At 38.6% G+C, this 25,230-nt stretch overlaps 1 protein-coding gene across 1 annotated transcript in view; it reads left to right on the top strand.

Annotated features, from left to right (window-relative positions):
* FANCC (FA complementation group C) overlaps nt 1–25,230 on the top strand; it is a 321,103-nt gene that overhangs the window by 42,019 nt on the left and 253,854 nt on the right. The gene's annotated exons all lie outside the window — the stretch shown is intronic.

Genomic DNA, 25,230 nt, shown 5'->3' with positions numbered 1-25,230 from the left:
AAAGAAGAACAAAATAGAGAACTTATAAAGCTAACTTCATAAAGCTACAGTAATCAAGACAGTGTTTTATCAGCAAAAAGATAGACAAATAAATTAATGAAAGAAAACAGAGTCCAGAAACAGATTTACATTTATATAGTCAGTTGACTTTCAACAAAAACGCAAAGGTAATTCCATGAATTAGAATTGTCGTATTAACAAATGGTTCTGGAACAACTGGATATCCATATATTAAAAAGTGAAATTTGGTCTATATTTCAGACAAGATATAGAAATAAACTCAAAATGGATCACAGACCTAAATGTAAAACCTAAAAACATAAACCTTATACGATGAAATCCAAGAGAATATATTTGAAACTTTGGGTTGACCAAAGCTTTTTTAGAACAGCAAAAGCATAATACATTTTTTAAAGTTGGTGTTAGACTTCATCAAATTAACAACCATTCTTTTTTAAAATACTTTTTATATTTCAATTACAATATTATGTTAGTTTCAGGTGTACAACATAGTGATTAGACATTGCTATGACTTAACGAGGGATCACTTCAATAAAGCTATTACCTACCTGTCTGACACTCTACATAATTATTGCAATATTACTGACTATATTCCTTATGCCATACATCCTCATGACTATTTTGTGACAACCAATTTGTATTTCTTAATCCCTTCCCTTTTTTCACCCATCCCCCCAACCCCCTCCCATCTGGCAACTCTCAAAATGTTCTCTGTATCTATGAGTTTGTTTCTGTTTCGTCTGTTCATTTATTATTACTATTTTTTTAGATTCCATCTGTAAGTGAAATTATGTGGTACTTGTTCTTTCTCTGCCTGACTTACTGGGACATATCTCTGTCTCCCCATTTTGGCTGCCTCCCAGTGTTTGTTTCTATATATTAGGTAGAGCTGCTATATCTCCTGGTCTTGGTAGAGTGGCCTTATATACTAGGTGTCTTGTGGGGCCCAGAGGCACAGGTTCCCTGGTCACCTGATCCAGGTGCTCCAGATGTGTCCCTTGTATGGATTATGTACACCCTCCTGATGTAGTTGAGCCTTGATTACTGTTAGCATGTCAATGGGAGGAATTGACTTCAAGCTGATTGGTTGTGAGGACTGGCCATGACTACACTGGAGGAGCTGTTGTGCAGAGGCTGACCCTACAGAGAGGGATTCACTTTAGTGGGACTCTGGTGCCTGCTGAGTCTGGCCTTTGGGAGTGTCATTTATGGAGGTGGTTTGAGTGGTGCTCTGGTGAGGTCTGAAGCTGTCTGGTGTAAGTATATGTTGGTTCTGGGGCTTCTTGGGAGGGCTCTGGTACAGCCACTACTTGTACCTTGCCTGGGGCCACTTGGTATGAGCTACAAAGTGGTCTACAGATGGTTGCCACGTGTGCTGGGCTTGGAGGTGCCTAAGAAAGGCTAAGCTGTGAACTAAGGCCAGCTGCCTCTAGTGCTGGGCTTGGGGCTGCTTATCAAGAGGTATGGGACATGCCAAAGCCAGATGATGCTTGTTTGTTGTTTGTGAACCTTTGAGAGATTTTAGGAAAGTCCATAGCATAAGCCAAGACAAGCCATTTGTATGAAAAAGCCATTGGAAGTGGCTTGGGTGGGTCCACAAGTTCGGTGGGGTGGGGAATCAAGGAATCACCAGGGTGGGTTGAAGGGCATTAGCCAGGTTGATGGAGACTCATATGGTGCAGGCTTGGTGGGGGAAGGGCTCAACAAAGAAACCATGGCTTCTTCCAGCATCTCTGTCTGGGAAAAAGCTGTCCCTCCAGCTCTGCCCTGAAACCAGACAATTCAGTTCCTCTCTGTATGTCCCTGGCACCTTTCAAGCTACTGCCCCAGAGCTGGAGCTCAGAGCGAGTGAGTTTGTCAGCAAGTAAGTCCTTGTGTAGGCCCTTTACGAGGAGTGCCTGGAACTCCAGCTACCCTCCCTCTCATCAGCCACAATCTCTGCTGGTTTTCACAGCCAGAGTTATGGGGACTTCTCTTCTGGCACTGGAACCCTGGGCTGGGGAGCTGGTGTGGTGCTGGGACCCCCTCACTCCTTGGGGGGAACTCACACCTGAGATATTTCTCCTGAATGGATAAAATTAAGAGGACCAACTATATACCTAGTGTTGTTGAGGAGCAAGTGAAACTGCCCAACCCTTCCAGTGGGGGTGCAAAATGGCATAACCACTTTAGAAAATGGTTTGGCAGTTGCTTAAAGAGTTAAGCAGATACCTACAGAAGGATCCAGCCATTTGACTTCTAGAGATCATAGATCTAAATTTCTTTAGATTTATCCAAAGGAAATAGAAGCATTTGTACATAAAAGGAGCTGTCCATGAATGTACACAGCAGCTTTATTTGTAACATCTCCGAACTGGAAACAATCTAAATGTAAATCAATAAGTGAAAGAATAAAGAAATTGTAGTATATACATACTATGGAATACTACTTAGGAATAAAAAGGCATGAACTATTGATATAGTGCAACCTGGATGAAGCTCAAAATAATTATGTTGAATGTACACCCTTTGTAATTCCATTTTTATAAAATTCTGGGAAATTCAAACTAATTTATAGTGTCAAAAGTATATCAGTGGTTACTTAGGGGTGGGGGTGAGGTCCAGAGAGGTCCAGGAGTAAGGGATAACTAAGAAGCAGGAAGACTTTATGGGGTTGATGGATATGCTCGTTATCTTCATTGTAGTAGTGGCTTCACCAGTATATACATGAGCAATTTATTTTAAGTCAATCATACCTCAATTAAGCTGTAAAAATAGAATACAAAATCTCATTTATCTCCCATGTACCCTTTCTCAAGAAGCTACTGGAGGATGTAGTCCACAAATAGGGAGTAAACCAAGAAAGAACACATGGGATCTAGGATACAGGGAATTCAATACAAGGAAGGGAAAAAAGAATCTTCAAGAAGATGAAACTGATAGAATGACCAATGTGTATTAATATATTAAGGAGGTTTATTCAAACTGAGAAGAATCTGGGGACAACTTATAGTAGGCACATAGAAAAACATAGCATATAATGAAATAAAAAAATTATTCCTCAATGGAAAATAAAATATCATGCAAGAAAATAACATCTTCACATGGCTCTGCTCTAAATTGCACTTCCATCCAAACCTATCCTCATGAAAGTATCAACAATGAATATTGATCTAACTAAAATTATTGTATAACTATAATGAAAGGATTAGGGTATGGGAAGTATACGTGTGAGGTAGCAAGCAGTAAGCCAGTTCAAGGATGAAATCCTCATTGTCCATGGTGGGAAATAGTAGATAATTCCTAAAAGTTAAAAACCCAAAAGTTGCAACACATTTAGATATATAGAGATAGCTAAGAAGGAATAGCTAAAAGAATTGGAAGTGGTTGTCACTGAGGAGGGAGGGGCAAGAGATGGGTAGTGGGTGGGCCATGAACTGTTAATATAGGTAACAAGCTTTACCAAATCATTTTACTCAAACTCTGTGTATATGTAATATTGATAAAATTAAGAAGTAAATTAATATATATGGTGCACTAAAAAATATCTCATCTAGGATAGTGGTGGTAGTTGCACAATAATGTGAATATGCTTAATGCCACTACATTGTACACTCAAAAGTGGTTAAAATGATTATGTTATTCATATTTTACCACAATTTTAAAAAAAACACATTTACTCTTAAAAAAAAAAAAATGTGACTAACATGCAAGAATCTTCAGGGAATGATGGATGACAAAAACCAGATGGGGCAAGAGGTGGAGGGAGCGAGTGGGATGGAATGGAAGGAACTTTGAAGGTGGAAGACCAGAGGGAAGTAAGAATATGTGTGCACAGTAGCATGGTAGAGTATGATTGAGTACCAACTAGGGCTTCAGGGATCTGTGTTGGGTTGCATTTAGCTGGCTGAAAATTTACCTTTTAAAATTGTTGTCTGGTGAATGGGAAGATAGAGACCTCTTAGGAATTAAATTCATCTACTTTCTCTATTGGACATGCTGCACACCCACTGACTCAACTGTAATTCTCTGAGCTGGACAGATACTTGAGTGGAGGCATTCTTTCTTCAAATGTGTAACCCTCCCAGGTGAAGCTACTTTTTCTTATCAAACACTTTCTATCTCCTCTTATTCTATGTTGGTTTGACTTAACTATCAAAGGGCAACACCAGATTTTTGGGGGAGTGGGATACCTGGGGTCTTCACCATACCATGCACAATTATCTATATCTGACTAGCCATGAAGATCTGGTGTAGTTCCCATCTCCTCAGTGAAATCTTTCCTGACCATCCCAACTTGGAGGGAGAGTTCATTCTGCCCCAGTTATCTCATGCATATTACAATCAAGCATGTTCTAACGTTCTCTTGGTTATTCTAATGCACTGACTCTTTTGTTTTTGTTTTTGTAACCAGTCAAACTATCCCTAGCATTATTTTTTTTTTCTTATTACTTTTTGACCCCCTTCACTCATTTCTCCTATTCTCCAACCCGCACCTCTGGCAACCACCAATCTGTTCTCTGTTTCTATGAGCTTGGTTTTTGTTTGTTTGGTTGGTTGGTTTTGCACTGACTCCTTTGTTTATTGTTTATTTAACCTACATTTTTTTCGAGCACCTACTCTGTTGTACTGTATTAGGCAACTATAAAGATACCTGTGGGGGAAAAGATATCTGTAGAAATCATCACAGTTCAGAGTGAAAGTACTGGAAAGTCCAGAAAAGGCAGTGATTAACTCTTTCAAGGAAGGAATAACAGAGGAGGGTCAAGGTAGAGAGTCTTGAGCTGATTCTCATGGGATGAACATGAGGTTTTTAATGATATACTCTTTTATCTTCCATTAAATTGTGAACAATTTAAGACAGGCACCATGCCTTATATTTCTCAGTTCCCCCCGACCTGTTAGGCCTGTATGAAGTAAATATTGAATATATGCAGATGGTGCCAAAACAATGTATACATATTTTAAGAAAGGAAAAAACTATTAAAATTGTAATACTCAATATATACCAATAAGAAAATATGAATACAAGTCACTTCCGCAATTACAAGAGGTGCTCAAAGTGGTTCCCATCAGCGTCCAGACACTTCTGATTGCGGCAAACTACTGCTTGAGCAACGTAGCCTGAAGAGTCCACTTGTATACATTTTTTTGGCACCCCCAGTATTTGTGAAGTGATTAATAAATTTATATAGATAGACAGAGGTCCAGACTTATCAGCGTAGAAATTCCATTTTCACTATGCAACTCCCACAGATGTCATTACGCTTTGCAAATTTGTGTTCTGTGACCCACACTGACATAGTCTGATGTGGTTATTAACCTTTTTTGAGGATTGATCACTAAGTTGCTGAAATAAAAATGGGAGTATCTTAGGCACTGTGGAGATAACAGCTGCCTCTCTGTTATGTAAAAGTGCTAATATTGCCTCCTTTAAACATTTTCAATTTTGGTGCAGAAAACTTTCATTGCAATATGGATATGGTCATATGCCACTAAGATGTGAAACATTTCAGGCTCACCTTTCAAAATGAAAGTCCACAGTGACCTTCTGGGGCAGGTCATTATTGTTAAAAAAAAAAAAAAAAAACCCAACCTTGCGGTTGTCCATCTGCTGTATCCCCACAGCCACGCCTAGACTGGAAACATGAGTTTAATATTACATGTTTGTGATAGCATCGGGTACAAAATCAATGAAAGAAAAGTGTTAGCAAACCTGTTAAAAAATATGCAAGACACAAATCATAAATTCTGCTTCCTTGTGTGGGTGTCTGCCTCACATGTGTACTTGTTATTTTTACCTCTGAGTGTTTGATGAATCGAGAGAGAGAGAGAGAGAGAGGAAGAAATATTAGGATTGAGAGTGTTCTGTGTTTAAATGGTAACACCACACCCCTAAGTAACCCCAGGTGGTAGGTAGAAAAGAAGTTTCTGTTTTGTGGTGTAACAACCAGATTAATACTTTATTTCACTCTATTATAACATGGAGAGATGGTAAATCATATACAAATTATTAGCAACAATTTGTCCCAGAGCAGTGGGTTCTGGGAAACTAACACAACAGTAAATAACACCTGAAATATGGAACTGGCACAGAGCACTTTGATGTCACTCAATATTTGTAGAATTGATACCAATTTTATTCAGGAATTGAAGCAGACAAATTTCCTCCCTGGGTGTTTAAGAACTTACTGAATTTCACTTTTAAATTACCAAGTCTATCTGGCTCCTCTCTGCTTAAACCAAGGTATGGTTTTTTCCTTGCGACTGTCAAGGTATGCACAAAATAATTCTCTCGTCTTGTTCATCCCACAGATACATTTTGAGTTCTCAGTCTTCACACAAGAGAGATACAAGAAATGTGATAAAATTGGCATGATTGTCAAAAAGTGGTTCTTCAGGGTAGGAAGGACAAGTGCACTTGTCAGATAGAGGTATAAATGTCAGTTGGAAGAGGTGATTCCAAAGTGCTCCCCGGAATTTGTGCTCCATCGTTCAGATGAGATTCATTCTCCTGAATCTGCCAGCAGAATCTCTTTCCCGGTGATTTCACAGCCTGGTTCTGGAGTGGGGCTGCTCAGGGGGTGGGACTTGTAACTTTCAGAGTAGATCTCCACATTGAGTGTTGAGTTTCCACAATCACTTTCCAGATCTAAAGTAGTAAGTGACAGAGTGCATCTTGTTGACGTATGATGTGGGTGTATTTCTGTAGGGCTCTATTAGACCCACAGTCTGCCAGTCTGGCTAACTGCCCAGGCATTTCCTCACTGAAAATTTCCAGAGGAAGTGGCAGGGGTGGATGCAGTAGGGTAGAGGTATGGAGAGATTCATGTGGCCCCAGGTGTGATGACAGGGATGCCAGAAAAGGTCATTAAGCTTTGGAATTTTGGAGACACTGGGTTCTGCAGAAGGTGGGGAAAGTAGGTTTTTATTTCATTACTTGTAGAACTATCAAGTGTATCGCCCCCAAAAGCATTTTCCTATAACTAATTCAGGCAACATTTATTGAGTCAGATTGAGCCAGAAACTATATAAGGTGTTAGGGACATAAAGGTATTTCTCTTTGGGCAGAAGTTAGACAGACACAAAATTATTCAGGAAATACTGGTGGATATACAAATGAGTGATACAAGTATATGTATCACCTAGGCTGTGTAGGCTGGAAATAATAGAAAGCCTGATTCAAACAGGCTTACATGATCAAAGAGATCTACTGGCTCACTAGGCTGAAAAGTTTAGAAGGGCTATCTTAAGGCTTGATCCAGAGGCTGAACCATGTTACCAAGGCTTCAGTTTCTTTCTAGTTCTCAGAGCTGCTTTCTGCTTCACCCCAAGGTTGGCTCCGCTCATCGTCCCAAGATGGCTGCCCCCAGGTTCCAGGGCTACAGGCTTTTGTCCACATCCAGCAGGAAGGAAAGAGTAATTTTGTCACACCATTCTCCCAAATGTCCTGAGAACAAAGGTGACTGAAACAGCATGGGTCATAAGACGCCCCCCCCACCCCCCTCCAGGAAGCCATCACTGTGGCCAGGAGATGGAATGCGTTATCTGAATTAACCTCTAGCTCACATGTCAACCACAAGGGTAGGAAAATAGTTCAGTTTATCAATAAACGTGTTTGGGATGCTGGACGCAAAAGATGAGGGAACATCTGACTCTGCCCGAGGAGGAAATGGTATGGATTGGAAAGAGAAAGTTGAGGAACACATGACAGAAGAGGAGACCCAAATATGAAGAACCTTGAATGCCATGCTGAGAAATTTGGACCTTCAAACTATGAGGAAAGAAGTTATTGAAGCAAATCCATAGCATAAGCCAGATGGACCCACTAGTGGCAAGACATAATTTTCAAAAAGTTAAAACATGACTCTCATATAAATAAATATGAGTTCATGTCAAAAATTTTATTCATCTCTTAACTAATGAGGGATCCAGTAAGAGTGTAAAGCTGATTTGAAGAGCATCTGAGAGACGGTTTATACACCATGTTTCTCTGAAAATAAGACCTAGCCGGACAATCAGCTCTACTGCGTCTTTTGTAGCAAAAATTAATATTAGACCCGATATTATGTTATTTTATTATATTATATTATATTATATTATATTATATTATATTATATTATACTATATTATATTATATTAAAGACCCGGTCTTATAGTAAAATAAAACCGGGTCTTATATTAATTTTTGCTCCAAAAGATGCATTAGAGCTGATTGTCCGGCTGGGTCATATTTTCGGGGAAACACGGTAGCCCATCAGGGAGATACTTGAAAAAAAAGAGGTTAGAAGAACATAACTGGTTAGATATAAACTTTGGGGTTATCTTTTCTACCTGGAAGAAATAACTTGCATCTCTACCTGTCAGGACACAATTCTGTAAGTTAATACTTAACTGCACAGAGCTAGAGTCTGTAATTATTAGTGACAAGCAAAGTAAAATAATAGTACAACCTCCTAGACCCAGAAAATTAAATAATCCTTAGATGGGCCTGTTAAGCAATGCTTTAGTGACATAGAAAGACAGTCATCTTCCTGGTCTTATTTCTAAGTTTTGGATAATTTTTCTAAACACCAGAGCAATCTGTTGAAAACAGTCTTGATTTTTTTTTTTAATGGGCTTATGCATTATAGTACTTGCATGTCAGTGAATACTGCTAATTGTAATGATTTTAATTAGTCATTAAAGGAGGCTTGTGGAGATCTGCTCAAGGGAAGAGACATTTTGACAATTCTGGGAGTAGGAAGTAGTTGGATTCAGCCACCCTTCACTGGAAGGAGAGGTCCACTGCTACCGTCAGATGACAGAAGAGGCTAGGAAGAGAGACCAGCAGAAATGAGAAGGCCGAGGAGCCTCAGTGCCCACAGAGACACTTTTTTTCCAGGGGGTTATTCAGAAACCAGCTGGAGTGGAAATCAGGGCCTATTTCAACACTGCCAGACAAGGAGACGTCAATTCTAAACCCATGCTACGCTGCGGCAGTCCCACTTCCTGGCCCCTTTCTTGCCCATGAAGTGTTTTGGTTAGAAGGGAAAGATATTCTACGCACTCAATAATTAAGTACAGCCAAGCTAAGCTATGTTTAGACCCACATTTTTGGATAACAGATTTATTAATGGGCTGGTTGAGAGAATTGAACCATTTGGTGTTTGGAAAAATTGGAAATGTTTAAAATAAATACTTGGCATCCTTTCTCTCTGACTGCTGCAGTATGTTTAGTTATTCTTAGGGGTAAAATGTTCATGGTAAGGATTAATTTAATAGAAAATTCTTAGCAGCTTTTCACTAAAAATGTAGTACAAAATATTAAAAGTCAAATATTTATTTTTACAAAATGAAAAGCATTTATTTGAAAATCAGCTCACCCGCCTAAAGACAATTTTTTGTTTATTTTTAGAGGCTTAGGTGTAATAGTCATCATGCCATAGAGAATATAACCCTAATACTAGGGTTGCCTCATTTAGCAAATAAAAGTACAATATGCTAAGTTAAATTTGAATGTCAGAAAAACAACAAATAATTTTTTAATTTAAGTATGTCCCATGCAATATTTGGGATGTACTTGTGATAGGCAGAAAAATGGTCCACAAAGATGTCCACATTCTAATCTGTGGAACCTGTGAGTATGTTACCTTATGTGGCAAAAGGGATTTTGTAATGTGATTAAGTTAAGTCTCTTCACATGGGGAGATTCCTGGATTATCTGGGTGGGTCCAATGCAACCACAAGGGTCCTTGTAAGAGAATGGCAGGAGGGTCAGAGAAAGATTGCAAGATGCTGTAATGCTGGCTTTGAATATGGAAGAAGGGTCCATGAGCCAAAGAATGCAAGTGGCTCCTAGAAGTTGGAAGAGGCAAGGAAACAGGTTTTCCTTTAGAGACTTCAGAAGGATTGCAGCGCTGCAAACACCTTGATTTTAGCCCAGTGAGCCCCAGTGGGACTTCTGACACAGAACTGTAAGCTAATAAATTTGCGTTGCATAACACAAATTAGTTGCATAAAGCCACTAAATTTGTGGTAATTTGTTATAGGAGCAATAGGAAACTCATACGAAACTTATACCAAAAAAATTAATCTTTTCGGTAATTCTACATTAACCTCTTACACGTTGCTCCATCTGTGTTTGTCAAAGGACAAGGCATGGCCCTGCGACAGAGCTGTGTCCTCATAGGTCTTTCTCCTCACTGCCGGCCTCTTCATGCCTTCTCCTAACTTAAGCATTGTGACAGACAATGCTAGTCAGCCACTGTATCGGTATCCTATGGCTGCTGTAACAAATTACTCCAAACTTAGTGACTTAAAATAACACTAATTTATCTTACAGTTCTGAAGGTCAGAGGTTCAAAGTAGGTTTCACTGGGCAAAATCAAAGTGTCACAGGGCTTCATTCTTTCTGGAGACTCTAAAGGATCCATCTTCCAGATGTTGCCCACTTTCCGTGGCTGATGGCCCCACGTGACTCTGACTTGTACTTCCAGCATCACATCTCCTTTTTTGACTCTGATACTCCTGCCTGTCTCCTATAAGGAACATGTGATTGCATTGAACCCACCCAGATAACTCAGGAATCTCCTTATCTGAAGAGTTTTAACTTAATCACATCTGCAAAGTCCCTTTTGCCACGTAAGGTAATATATTTACAGGTTCCAATGATTGGGACACAAATACCTTTAATAAGCCATTATTCTGCCTATCACACTTATCTAATATCTATTCTCCCCTTCTTCCTTTCTAAGAAACTGTTAATTTGTTCAGGATGACAATAAGCTTGACTTAAAAAAAAAATTATTTACCAAGTTCCCTTGAAGCTACATGTGGTTATGTGACGTAGTCTGGCCAATGATATGTTAGTACAAGACTACTAACTGATGAGAAGTAGAATTCTGGCTCCCAAGAAAGTCTTTGTTTTCACTTAGCTGGCATATGCTTTTTGCCCTCTTCCATTAATTCTTCCTCCTGCATGGAAAATGAATGTGATACCCAGAAGGACAGCTACTACACTGTAAGCATTAGAATGAAAACCACATATGAAAGATGATGAAGCAAAAACAGACAAAGGATCTGAGACCCCAGATGGCATTATGGAAATAACACATTAGCCCCAGTCTGCCAAGCTTCAGACGTGTTACCTGAGAAAATGGAACCGTTAACTGTTAGTGCCAGAGTAATCACTTCATGCAAGTGAATCTAGTTCTAGCGGACACAGGTTCTGTCTAAATCCTTGCTACTCAAAGTATGCTTCCTGGACTAGCAGCTAGGATGTCACCTGGGAGTGTGTTAACATGAAGAATCTGGGACCCTTCCCCAGATCAGCTGAGCCAGAATCTGCATTTTAGTAAAAGAGTGATGCACTTTCATTTACTGGGGTTCATCTGGTTGCACTTCAGAGTTGGAGGAACAGGGCTTCAGAGTTGGAGGAACAGAGTTGGTCGCAGAGGGCAGGGAAGGAAATGGCCCTGGGTTTTTCCACACTAGGCTGGAAGGTATGGTCTTTCTGGAGACAGCGCCGCCCTCGGGATTTACTGGGATCAATTTCAAACATTGGGAGGGAGGTGCAAAACTGTATATACACACACCTTAAATACATGTCTCACCCCACACACACCAATTACCCGGATTTAGTTCTTTCTTTGCTTCTGCTCTGAAGTTATACATATTTTATTACTAGTCAGCCTAAGACCCCACATCTCCTTTACTCAATCAAGACCCAATTGATAAGGAGTTGACGGCTGGGTGGAATCTGGAAGAGGGAGACTATGTCCTCTTTTACAAACTCGGTGGTTTGTAAATGTGCCTGAAATGTCTTTGGTGTGACCTACCACCCAGAGGAAGGAAGCGCAGTAAATATATAAATCCACAGCAAGGCAGATCCAAAGAGCTTTTCAACACACTGCATTTCTCATTTCTATTAAATCTCTAAATTTATACATCTCGTATGGACTACAAATTGTATACTAATTTCTTTGCAATGATTTCTATCAGAATATTACCAAGAAACATGGAGAGTTAAAGCACAGACACAAAGGTTCCAGGGGAGCAGAGAGAAAACATCAGGGGAGAAAGTCTTCTGAATTTGCCCTCTTGAAAACTGCTGTAGGAAGTTTTATTGGTTTTAAAATTTTAATTTTTTGACTAGATAAATCCAAAGGTACAAAAGAGCATAAAAAGAGCATACAGTGAAAAACCTCCCCCTCTTTCCCTTCCTCCCCCCAGCTGCCAAATTTCTCTCCCTCAAGGCAATCACCGTGACCAGTTTCTTGGGAATCCTTACCACATGGGAACTTTGCATGTTGGAAGATGCTAAAAAATGCAATTGAAAATCAAGGGTGGAGTGTAGATTGCTCTGAATTGTACTTGCGGGCATACATTAAAATTAATCTTTCTCATCATCCAATTGCTTCTGTTAAGATCTTTTGCTGACATTTAATTTTCTTATATCATAGATAAAATATTTGTCAAGTAAAGATCAAGAGTCTTGCTACCTACTTACCCCAGAGGATTAAGGAGATGGCATTCACAAAACACTTTGAGACGCTCAGAGGAAGGCTCTGAATAAACATTAAGTGGTTATTCTAGCTGTAGCCCCTTCTATACACTTTGCACTTGATAACTACCCCTCATTCCCAAGCCTACTACACTCTCCTCCCCCAACTTTCCACTGCAGCACCTTCTGAGGGCGAGAGGTTAATAAGAAAGGGTGATTGATGCAAGGCGAGACTAAGTAGAATGTTTTGAGGGGTTTTGTTTTGTTTGCCTGATGTATCCCAACTCATCTATTCTTTAAGGAACCTGGATTTTTGTTCAAAAAGAAAGACACCGAAGTGCATAACTTCATAGTTGTGTGACTTTATTTAATAATTCAAATAATTTAATAATATTTTCCTTTCTTTTTAAAAACTGGATCATATTTTTATATACTTTCTTCTTTCGCTTACTAATACGTTATGGGCATCACCGTTCTGAACAGCCGCATTGCGTAACATGATTAGTTGAAAATAAGAAAGGCTTCTGTGTTTAAAGACACACATGAGTAGACTTGGTTCACGTTACACAGTCAAATCAATATGTGTTTTTGAGGGCCTACGATGGACAAAACGGAATGGACACTGTAGGGACACCAAGGATGTTTTCCCTGACCCATACAAAGCCTTTGGTGGTACATGTGAAATGGAAAGATCCGGAGGGAGTTCTCTGGGACCCGAGAAATGCAGGTGATTGCTTAAGTTGCAGTGGTTTGAGAAGACTTCTTGGCTTTGTCCTAGACCATTTTGAATGTACTCCAGTGGGCTTACAGACTCTTCTAAGAGATAAAAGTCTAGGAAAAAATACAAAACCATCTCTGGCAAGGGATCTAAAAATCATAAGCAAGTAAAGTAGATAGAAATAAATAGATTTGATTTCCTTTTTAAGTACAAGACCTTTAATTATAGCACCGTTGGGCAGAATGCTGAATGACCGTCTCAACCATCTGAGCAGCCAATGTGAAAAACAATAATTGCCATGTACATTCCAAATTAAAGGGCATAGCCCATAAAGATAGTATTAAGAGTTTATATTTTCTTCTCCTTAATCTTGTACTGTAGCTAACCTCCTAGACCCTAGACATTTGTACCAATTAATGATTGGCTGAGGTTAATAGTTCTGACGAAGGCTTGGTTCATTGATCCTCCTCAGATGGTCATTAACCTCTAGAATCTGGTCATTAACCTCTAGAAACTGCTAGGTAGGATTAAAAAAAAAGCATTTTACCAGTACTATTAAAAAGGCAGTATAGTTGTGTCATACATACATTTCAAATGTAAGAAAACATCTCTCTTAAATTGTATATGCAATGCATGGTACTTTAACTTTTCTTTAGGTTTTTATTTCTAGAATTTTCTTCCAATACAAAAGAATAATATGACATAAATATGTTATGAATGTGGAGAAAACTATTACTAAGATCTAGCATCCTGAAATGTTTTTATTGGCCAAAAATAAAGCGGGTATGAAATTCACTTTCAAAAAAGGGAAATTATTGTTTTTGTCCTTAATACTTTGAATAAATTTCTTAGAAGTTATGAGAGCAAAAATTGGATTGCAGGTGAATGTACACTTGAAAATGGTGCTGTATGTTTCCTATATTCTTAGAAGAATTGAATGTATAGTTGAAACATTACAAACATAGGCCAGTTTATTATTGTAACCATAAATCATATTTTCACAGTAATTTGTTCTGATGTAGGAATTTCCATAAGGAAAGATATGAAGTCTCAGTGGATCGTTGTGTTGCTTACTCTCGATTCAACATTTAATAGGCTTTCCTCTGATTTTACATCCTGAGTCTATAAAGCTTATTAAATGACACTTCAATTTTTTTTTCAGTGGTGGAAGCTTTTGCTAAGTGAAAAAGCCTGTTGGGTTTTTCCCCTGTAGTTTCCTAATTAGGGCTTCCTTATTATATCACAAACATTAATCACCACGTTATCCAGTAACAGATCAGACTTACCCTATCTTTCAGATCCTCATTAATCTACTAGTAAAGTTATGAGCTCCATTAATATGGTTATGTTTAGAATGTCTCCCTGAAACACAGTATATCCATTATTGGGCTGAATAACGCAAAAGCCATACGTCTCCTCCAGACTGAAGATGTTTCTGAAATATCAGCTCTGACAGAGCGGCCTTCCCCACACCCTCCACACAAGATTCTTACAGAATGTTTGCTTTATTTACTATTATTTTAGCAGGAGAAAATTTCTCCAAGCAGGATCAAGTTTACATCTTGCAGAGACCAAACCACGTGTTGTTGTCTAGAGCTTGACTGTTTTCCATTTGGAATGCAGGGCCAACCCCATTGCAAAATATGAGATCTTCCATTAGTGAGATCACCCCATCAAGCAGAGGGAGCGTGGCCAGTTCCTTGCAATCCTAAACCAACCAGCGCTTCCTGAATACAAATGTTCCTTGGGTGTGTGACAGTAGAAATGGTAGAGCATCAAGTTCACCTGGCCACATACACACCGCTGGCCGTGGTCAGTTCAGATGCAGAGCCTCATGTGGTCCAGCAAGAGCACCAGTCACCGACAGGAGAGACTCTCCAGCCGGCCACACAGCCTGTGGGTCTCTCAAAAATGCCTGTCATTTTATGCGTTACAGGACTGTAGGATTTTTCTTTCAGAACATGACAGAAAGAAGTCGTTGAGTCTCTCAGCTTATTCTAAGTTGAATTCATGGCATTGATGGCTGGGTTCGGCAGTTACTCATTGCATTCTGATTTTCTGTAGAGCAATGTATTGATTTAAACATGCTGTTTCCTAGTAGAAGATGTAAAAATGAGTAAGCAGTTAAGATACAGGCTACATGTGTGTAATATTTACCTTAAGACTCATTTTAGAGCGCTTCAGTGAAATGCTCTCAAGATGCTCTCAAGAAATTTGAGAAAATTGGAAAATATTTTCCTGAAAAGAAAATATCAAACTCGATGAATATTTTTTCCAAAATGTCATATGGGTAAGACAAAATTCAGAAACAGACCAGATAAAAGAAGGGAAATATCAACAAAAGCAAAGTTCTGTTAAAACAACTTAAAAATTATCTTTTTAAAGACTACGTTTCAAAGATTAGAAATCATGGATTTGCAAGCAGAGTAATGTGGGTGTCAAATATTTCAGCAAAACAATCTAGTCTTAGAATTTTGGGGCTCTTTTCATTCTTGAGATCAAGAAAACCCTGTATAATTTAGTGAGCTGCAGTGTCCAGTAAGGAAAATGAAATGGGTCTGGAAATAAATGAAGAGTTTCTTGGTGTCAGATAGGCATTTCTCAGTCTTCCATGATATTCTTGTCGAGCACCGAGGACTAAGGCCTGGTAATGGTACAGTTCAGTGGATTTATCATTGATTAAACCAAAGAGGTCAAAGAGGCAATGTATCAATGTTATATGGGAAGGAAGGTCTTTAAAGGAGAGTACTAGGGCTCTGTATCTGACCTTGCAACAGAGAAACATGCTTCTCTGATTTGCAAAGTATGTAAAACTCAGGATTCAAAAAGATCTCTAAAGATTGTACAGATGAACAGAAATCAACAAAATGAAATTTAATGCAAACAACTCAAAACGAAAACCTGCATTTAGGCTAAAAAATTCCACTGTAAAGTATGCAACATGGTATAAGAAGTTTATATGACGAAACAGACACATACAGGGAATTTAGTTGATTTCAAGGGGAAAATGAGTCAAACTGTGAGCTAGGGAATGAGCTAACTAATGAGATCTTAATTTATATTAACAGAAGGATGGCGTCCAGATCAAGGGAAATAATCATCCCAGTAGGCGCGTTCCTGGTCAGTCCACATCTGGAGTTGCAATTCTGTGTGCCACCCTGGGGAGGCCAGTCTGGGCCGAAGGGTAATGGAGAACAGGCAGAGGTCAGCAAGGAGGGAGGTCGAGGGGATGGTGGGGGATGCCGAGAGGAGCAGGCTAATGAGAATCTGAGTCTTTTAAAGCTTGGGAGTTTCCCATAACAGGGAACCAGGCTTATTTCTTCCAGAATGAAAGTTAAAGAGGCTAAGAGAGAATGTAAGATAAAAGAAATTCACCATTACTCACTCCTACAACTCCAACACAGGTGAAACAGTAACCTGATGTAGTAATAGGGGTTTCTTCCACAACTAAGTGGCATGAAAAAGAGAAGGGAAATGGATGGATTTTTAAAGAGCCTTAAGAGATATATCAAACCAAATGAGTTGTGTGGACCTTGTTAGATGTTGATCCTAACAAGTACCTGGCAAATCAAACAAAGATTTTTTTCAGATAATCAGGAAATTATTTTTTAATAATAGCTTTATTGAGATACAAGTTACATGCCATAAAATTCACTCTTTAAAAGTGTACAGTTCAGTAATTTGTGTAATCACAATATTGTGCACCACACACCACTGTTTAATTCCAGAACATTTTTGTCACCCCAAAGAGACACACTGTAGTCATTAACAGTCACTGCCCATTGTCCCTCACACCAGCCCCTAGTAAGCATTAATATTATTTTCTATAATATTATGGAAATAATATTCTGTGGATTTGCCTTTTCTGGACATTTACTATAAATGGAATCATACAACATGTGGTCTTTCGTGTCTGGTTTCTTTCATTTATCACAATGCTTTCAAGGTTCTTCTACATTGTAGCATTGTATCAGGACTCCATTCCTTTTTATAGTTGAATAATATTCCTTTGTATAGATAGACCATATTTGTTTATCCATTCATCAGTTGATGGACATTTGGGTTGTTTCCACTTTTTGACTATTATCAATACTGCTGCTATGAACATTCATGTACAAGTTTTGGTGTGGACATGTATTTTCAGTTCTTTGGGGTATATACCCAGAAGTGGAATTGCTGGGTCATATGGTAACTCCATTTTAACATCTTGAGGAGCTACCAAACTATTTTTCCAAAGTGGCTGTACGTTTTACCTCCCCACCAATAATGTGTGAGGGTTCAAATTTCTCCACATACTCACCAACACTTGATATTATGCCTTTTTTATTATAACCATCCTAGTCAGTATGAAGCAGTATCTTATTGTGGTTTTTATTTGAATTTCCCTAATGATTAATGATGCTGAGAATCTTTTCATGTGCTTATTGGATATTTGTATATTTTCTTTAGAGAAATGTCTATTCCAATAATTTGCTGATTTTTATATCGGTTTATCTTTTATTATTAAATTATAAGAATTCTTTATACATTTTGGATACAAGTTCCTCATCAGATATATGATTTGCAAATATTTTTTCCCATTTTGTGGGTTGTTTTCTCACTTTCTTGATGGCCTCATTTGCAGTGCAAAGTTTAAAATGTGATTCAGTCTAAGTTATCTAATTTTTTTCACTTGTGCTTTTTCTCTGTATTTCTATAATTGGATTTTAAAAATACCTTTTCCACCAATTAATTTAATATGGTTAAATATGCTATTAAAATCAGAAATAACCATTGTGCTGTGGTTGTGGCAGTACGTTTTAATTTTAGATATTAGATGCAGTACGTTTAATTTTATTGAGGTAACTCGGAACTGCTTCCTATGATAGAGACATACAACTGGTCAGCTTCGGTTTTTTTGTTTTGTTTTTTTTTTAATTTATTGGGGTGACAATTGTTAGTAAAATTACATAGATTTCAGGTGTACAATTCTGTATTACATCATCTATAAATCCCATTGTGTGTTCACCACCCAGAGTCAGTTCTCCTTCCATCACCATATATTTGATCCCCCTTACCCTCATCTCCCACCCCCCATCCCCCTTACACTCTGGTAACCACTAAACTATTGTCTGTGTCTATGAGTTTTTGTTTCTCATTTGTTTGGCTTGTTCTTTTGTTGTTTTTGGTTTATATACCACATATCAGTGAAATCATATGGTTCTCTGCTTTTTCTGTCTGACTTATTTCGCTTAGCATTATACTCTCAAGATCCATCCATGTTGTCACAAATGGTCCTATTTCATCTTTTCTTACCGCCAAATAGTATTCCATTGTGTATATATACCACAACTTCTTTATCCATTCATCTATTGAAGGACATTTTGGTTGTTTCCATGTCTTGGCCACCGTAAACAAAGCTGCAATGAACATTGGAGCACACGTGTCTTTATGTATAAATGTTTTCAGATTTTTTGGGTAGATACCCAGGAGAGGGATTGCTGGGCCATATGGTAATTCTATTCGTAATTTTTTGAGGAACCTCCACACTGCTTTCCGTAGCGGCTGCACCAGTCTGCATTCCCACCAACAGTGTATGAGGGTTCCTTTTTCTCCACAGCCTCTCCAACACTTGTTACTATTTGTCTTGTTGATGATAGCCATTCTGACTGGGATGAGGTGATATTTCATTATGGTTTTTATTTGCATTTCTCTGATGATTAGTGATAGCTTCAGTTTTTAAATCCACATTATACTAGCAGTTCAACTATCACAATGATTTAGTCAAGTCTGGAAGGGAGTAGACCCTTCTGGAAATCACTGTAAATAGTAACATGTTCACATTGTTTGAAAATTTTTTTCCTTGCTTAAAATTTCAAAAATCAGCTATGCTCATGAATAAGGGAAAAACAAAACAAAACAAAACATTTTTGCTTCTAAAATCATCTTCAACACAGCATTACCAACCTGGGGAGGTCACTGTCCTCCCTTCCACCTCCAGCAGGGGGATATCCTTGGAATCTGGAGAAGTGAGCAAATGTGATTTGGGAAAAATATTAAAATATATATGTATATATATATGTGTAAAATATAATATAATATATAATATAATATAATATTATAATATATAATATACAATATATATAATATATGTTCTATATAATATATTCTATATAATATATAATATATATATTATGCTTTATATTTGAAAATAAAATATTATTTTTATAATTAAAAAATAGAAGATAAAGCTTAACAAATACTTCCTGGCCCTTAAGAGAAATTCATCAGAAATGGCAAGGACTGGGAGGAATGGTGAGTTTTATATTTGTCCAAACGCAATGTGAGTTTAAAAATATCGGGAAACAGTGTCCTAGTGGAATAAATGATTAATGTTATAGAGGATAAAATCACAATGCTCTCTCCCAGGCATCATTTTAAAATTCTTAAATTTCTTTAAAAAGTATGTACTTTTTAGATAGTATTACACAAATAAGTGTATATACAGGAAAACTTGGTTTTATTTGATAATCAGTGTCCTCATATAAACTCAGTTCCATAATCCCTGGGTCATCATATATAACTATGCACTAAAAACTACATAATAATTTAAATACATGTATTAATCTTAATTAAATCAGTGATTCATCTTCATATACCAAGTAGTTTTTAATAATTACTATAACTAACTGCTCTACCTTAACTTTGTTCCATGACTGTTCTTACTCTCTCCAAACTGAAATTCACATGAATCAAAATTTTATGATTATTTGTAGTTTCCAAAGCTGTATCTATTTTCTAGAAGTAGTATGAGCTGTAAATTTTAATTAGGTTTGAAGGAGATGAGAAAACCCAAGAAATGACCCTCAAAAGAAAAATGGAAGTGTTTTTCTTTTATTTTTACATAAATATTGTTTATATTGGACATAATACAAATCACTTCCAATTAAATACGTTGATTAATACATTTTGAATTTTGCTCCCTCCCAAAACCTCACTAACTAGGACAAAATAAATTAAATAGGCATAAACCCAGAAGAATAAAGAAAGCAGAATAAACAACAGCAGAGGTGAGATCTCAACAAAATTTTGCAAGCAAGTCACTAGATGATGGCATCTGTCTTGGCAAACCAGATGCTAAAATATCCAACTGCTGGGAAGATAAGACCTGAGCAGATTTGTATCACTAAACCCTGCATGGTGCAGGAACTGGAGGTGCTGGGTACTTCAGAAGCATGGGTACAGAATAGAGCTAAAAACAGGAAGAAAGTTGGTGGTGTTTGTAAGAAACAGCCACGCCCCTAAGGTGTACTCCCCGCCCCCCACCTCCACTCTGCCATGTAGGCAGGGAATTATCCTGCCCCTACCCTGGCAGAAGACAGGACTGGTTGAACCATATGGACTCTGATCTTGGGGTTACATGGTCCATACTTAGGGCAGGGATTAAGTTCTGCACTGAAAAACTCAAGTGAATATCTACAAATTGAACTAGGAGACCTGCAGCCTCCTGTATTCTGCTCAGGTCCCCTAACACGGGCAGCCAGGAGTATGTTCCCAGGCAAGAGCTAAGAGGATTCTTCTCTGCTGGGAAACTAACCAGCCCCTTCTCCTCAATTCCATACAAACTGGTATTTGGGGTTCCCCTACAAAAAGGACATGTTGACATTTAACTTCAGTCAGTGGCATACAGGTTCCATCCAGGTATGTAGAATGTCCAATGCGACTTTAGTGCCTCAATTTTAAATATGAATACACTAAGTTCATCATAAATTTGAAGAAATCTTTTATATGAAAACAAAAACAGAAAAAAGAAACTCAGAGGAAACATAGACAGTTCAAGAAAACTTCAAAGTCAGAGCAGGTATTGCATTCATGATACAAATAAGAGATTATAAACATGGAACGTTTAAAAAACAAGAATGAGCTTTTGGAAATAAAATATGCAGAAATGTAAAATTCAACACAATAGTCAGAAAATAAAGATGAAGAAATAATCCAATAATTAAAAGGAAAATTAAACAGAAAATTGGGTGATGAATTATAAGAACAGTAGAGCATCATTTATTCATTTATTCAGTCAATATTCATCGATGCCTGCTTCGTGCCAGGCACTGGCCTGGGTATTTAGGACACATCAGTAAGCAAACCAGCAGAAGGTCCCTTCCTCAAGGATTTCACATATTAGTTGCAGAAGTCCAAAACTAAACAATAAACATAATAAATAAGCCAATTACACAATATGTTAGGATGTTTTGGTCAAAAAAAAAAAAAATGAAGCAGGAGAAGGGCATGGGGAGCGCTGGGAGGGTTTTTGTTTCCATTTTAAATTGGGCAATCGGTATACCTCATTAAGAAGGAACATTTGAGCAAAGACGTGAGAGGAACAGCCAGTGCAAAGGACCTAAGGTGGTACCTTCCGTGGCATGGAAGTTTCCAGTAAAAAGGCCAATGTGGTGGAGCCCAGTGAGCTAAGAGGGTGTTCATAAGGGATGACATCAGAGCAGTTGAAAGAATTCGGACCCCGTGGGTCCTTGTAGACCAAAGTATGGACGGACTTGGATGTTTTTTTCTAAGTCAAATAAGGTGCCACTGGAGGCTATTTGTTAGAGGAGTGCCAACCTTGGATTTTAAAAGGACACTGTGGCTCCTTGGTGGAAACAGAGAGATTCAAGAGCCAGGCTTTGCAGTGACTCAGCTGAGAGACGGTGACACCTGGGACCAGGTGGTAGCACTGTAGAACTTTTAGGGGAAGGGCAGAAGTCGACAAATGGATAAAATCAGTAGGGATAAGTAAACCCGAGTACAATCGCTGCTGAACAGAACTACTGAATAATTGAAACTAGCAGAAGAAATCTCCAAGTATCTAATGGAAAGCAGGAAAAGACAAGCAAGTAAATGGATTCAGGGATATAGAATAGAAAATTTGAACCTGTTGATTTTGTTTTTTTAATTTATTTCTTACTTATCTGAAATATTTTCTGAAATAAAGCCATATTACTTTGTAAATTTGAAAGAGTTTGTCTTTGTTCGTAGGGTTGGGGCCTGTTCTGAGTCACATTGGAAAACTGGAGCCACCTCACCTGCCATGTAGAAGCAGAACTGGAGTTTGGGGAGGAGTGGCTAAAATGCAGAGGAAGGAGGTAGGGCCCACCTCTGTGAGCTTGCTCATTAGCTGGTCCTTCCAACCTTGCTCAAATTGCCCTCCCCAAGGTGCTCGTACCAAAGAGCTGGCTTAGTGCTTCCTGCCAACAAGGCAGAACACCTTAGAACGGGGGCCACAAACTCAAGTACTTTGGGGATCAGCTAAATGACAGATATGGCAAGGTTGAAAATATTAAGCCACATTGTAACTTGGGAGTGCAGAGAAAAATGCACGCCTTAGGTTGGTCATCCAGAAGGAGGCCTTCAGAGGAGCTTTTGTGTGCAAGTGATTTATTAACAAGGGACCACTGCCACCCCCATCCCACCCCACTAAAGAAACCAGGAAGGGGATGGAGGAAGGACAGGGAAGGGGAACAAACCAAACAAGGGTTCAGTTTCAGAGTCTGCTGCAGGTGAGGTGGTTCCAGGAGCCGAAGTCCAGTTTCCCTGGGTCACCACAGAGCCCAGCCTGGTGCAGAAGCACCCAAAAGCCCAAAGAGGGGCACTAGAATGAGTGTAAGAGGTTTAGCAGGAGCCGGAGGAGGCACCTCCATGCTCATTCAATTTCTTTACTTTGTACCTAATCCGATCTTTCTCGTGAACCCCGACCTGCTGATTTATGATGGGGTGGGGAGTAGAGAGGGAGTTAAAAAATTAACTGTTAGTTCTATCTGGCTTAGAGATTTTAGCTTGTTCCCTAAATTGAATCAATGTCTTTAGTTGTTGTTCAGCCTTCTCAGATAGAAATGTTTACTTTCTCAGATGCTTTTCCACCCCCCCAACCCCCACTCCACCCCCTGACCGCCCACCCCCAACCCCTGTTTCTTCTCATTTTTAAGATGGTATCTTGAGACTTGGTGGATGGAGTGTGTTTTATACAACTCCTTTGGTGACAGAGAAGGGCTGGGGGCTCCAGATTAGCTGTCTTTTGACTTTTCTGGCCTCTGGGAGGATGGCTCTAGTCCCTCTCTCTGCAGGTCGCCTGGATGTCATTCACCTCTGGTTTGGTCTCTCTGTCAGTTTGGTCACAATCTGGGGTGATCCCCTCCTGACTGGGCAACACATTGGCCTCCACCGACTGTGGACCTCTGGATCTGTGACATGTGTTCCCTCCAGCTTTCAGTCTCCTCAGTCACAGATTCATTTGCTGTCCACTCACTCTGACCATCAACTCTGACCTTACCCACACTGGTATGGGGAGCCCCAAAGGCAAAAAATATTTTTTTATTGTTGCAAAAAATGTCTAACATAAAACTTGTCTTTTTTTTTTTTTTTTAAATTGGGGAACAATGTGTTTCTCCAGGGCCCATCAACTCCAAGTCGTCCTTCAATCTAGTTGTGGAGGGTGCAGCTCAGCTCCAATCCAGTTGCCATTTTCAATCGGGGGCACAGCCTACCATCCCATGCGGGAATTGAACTAGCAACTCTGTTGTTCAGAGCTCGCACTCTAACCAACTGAGTCATCCAGCTGCCCCAAATTTGTCTTTTTGTAATACTTTATTTTTTAAGATCAGTTTTAGTTTTACAATGAACTTGAGAGGAAGGTGCAGAGATTTTCCATATATCCCTTGCCTCACACATGTATATAGCCTTCCCTTTTACCAACACCCGTCACCATCTCACCAGAATGGCCTTTTTTTAAACCAAGGATGAACCTACTTTGACACATCATAATCACCCAAAGCATGTAGTTTACCTTAAGGTTCATTTCTGGCATTCTACAACATATATGACACACATCCACCATTATATTATTATACAGAGTATTTTCATTGCCTTAAAAATCTTCTGTGCTGTGACTATTTATCTCTAACCTCCCCGCACCCACCCAAGGTAACCATTGATCTTCTTACTGTCTGCATGATTTTGCTCTTTCCAGAATGACATATAGTTGGAATCACATAGTCTGTAGCCTTTCAGATTAGCTTCTTTCAATTAGTAATACACCATGTTTCCCTGAAAATAAGACCTAGCAGGACAATCAGTGTCTTTTGGAGCAAAAGTTAATGTAAGACCCAGTTTAATATTATATGTTATATTGTTATATTATATTATATTATATTATATTATATTATATTATATTATATTATATTATATTATATTATATTATATTATATTATATCCGGTCTTATATTATAGGAAAATAAGACTGGGTCTTATATTAATTTTTGCTTGAAAAGACACATTAGAACTGATTGTCCGGCTAGGTCTTATTTTTGGGGAAACAGTACATTTAAGGTTCCTGCATGTCTTTTCATGGCTTAAAGCTCAAGTCTTTTTAGCAGTGAATAATATCCTATTGTTTGGATGCACCACAGTTCGTTTATCCATTCACTCACTAAAGGACATCTTGGTTATTTCCAAGTTTTAGCAATTACGAACAAAGCTGCTATAGACATCCATGTACATGCTTTTGTGTAGACATGTGTTTCAACTCCTTTGGGTAAATACTAAGGAACTTGATTGCTGGATCATATGGTAAGAATACGTTTAGTTTTGCAAGAAACCACCAAATTTCTTCCAAAGTTGTTGTACCATTTTGCATTCCCACCAGCAAAATGAGAGAACGTGTTTTTCTATGTTCTCATCTGCATCTGGTGTTGTCAGTGTTCTGGATTTTGGCTATTCTAATAGGTGTGTAGTGGAATCTCACTGTTGTTTTAATTTGCATTTCCCTGGAGACATGGTGTAGAGCATTTTTTTCATATGCTTACTTGCCATCTGTGTGTCTTCTTTGGTAAGGTGTCTGTTAAGGTCTTTAGCCCATTGTTTTAATTAGGCTGTTTGTTTTCTTATTGTTGAATTTTAAACATTCTTTGTATATTTTGGATAACAGTCCTTTATCTGATGTGACTTTTGCAAATACATTCTCCCAGTCTGTGGCTTGTCTCTCTGAAGACAAAGGTTG

The sequence above is a fragment of the Rhinolophus ferrumequinum genome, chromosome 12, assembly GCF_004115265.2.
Source record: "Rhinolophus ferrumequinum isolate MPI-CBG mRhiFer1 chromosome 12, mRhiFer1_v1.p, whole genome shotgun sequence".
In the NCBI taxonomy this organism is placed as follows: Eukaryota; Metazoa; Chordata; class Mammalia; order Chiroptera; family Rhinolophidae; genus Rhinolophus; species Rhinolophus ferrumequinum.
This window is presented reverse-complemented; position numbering and strand designations above follow the sequence as displayed.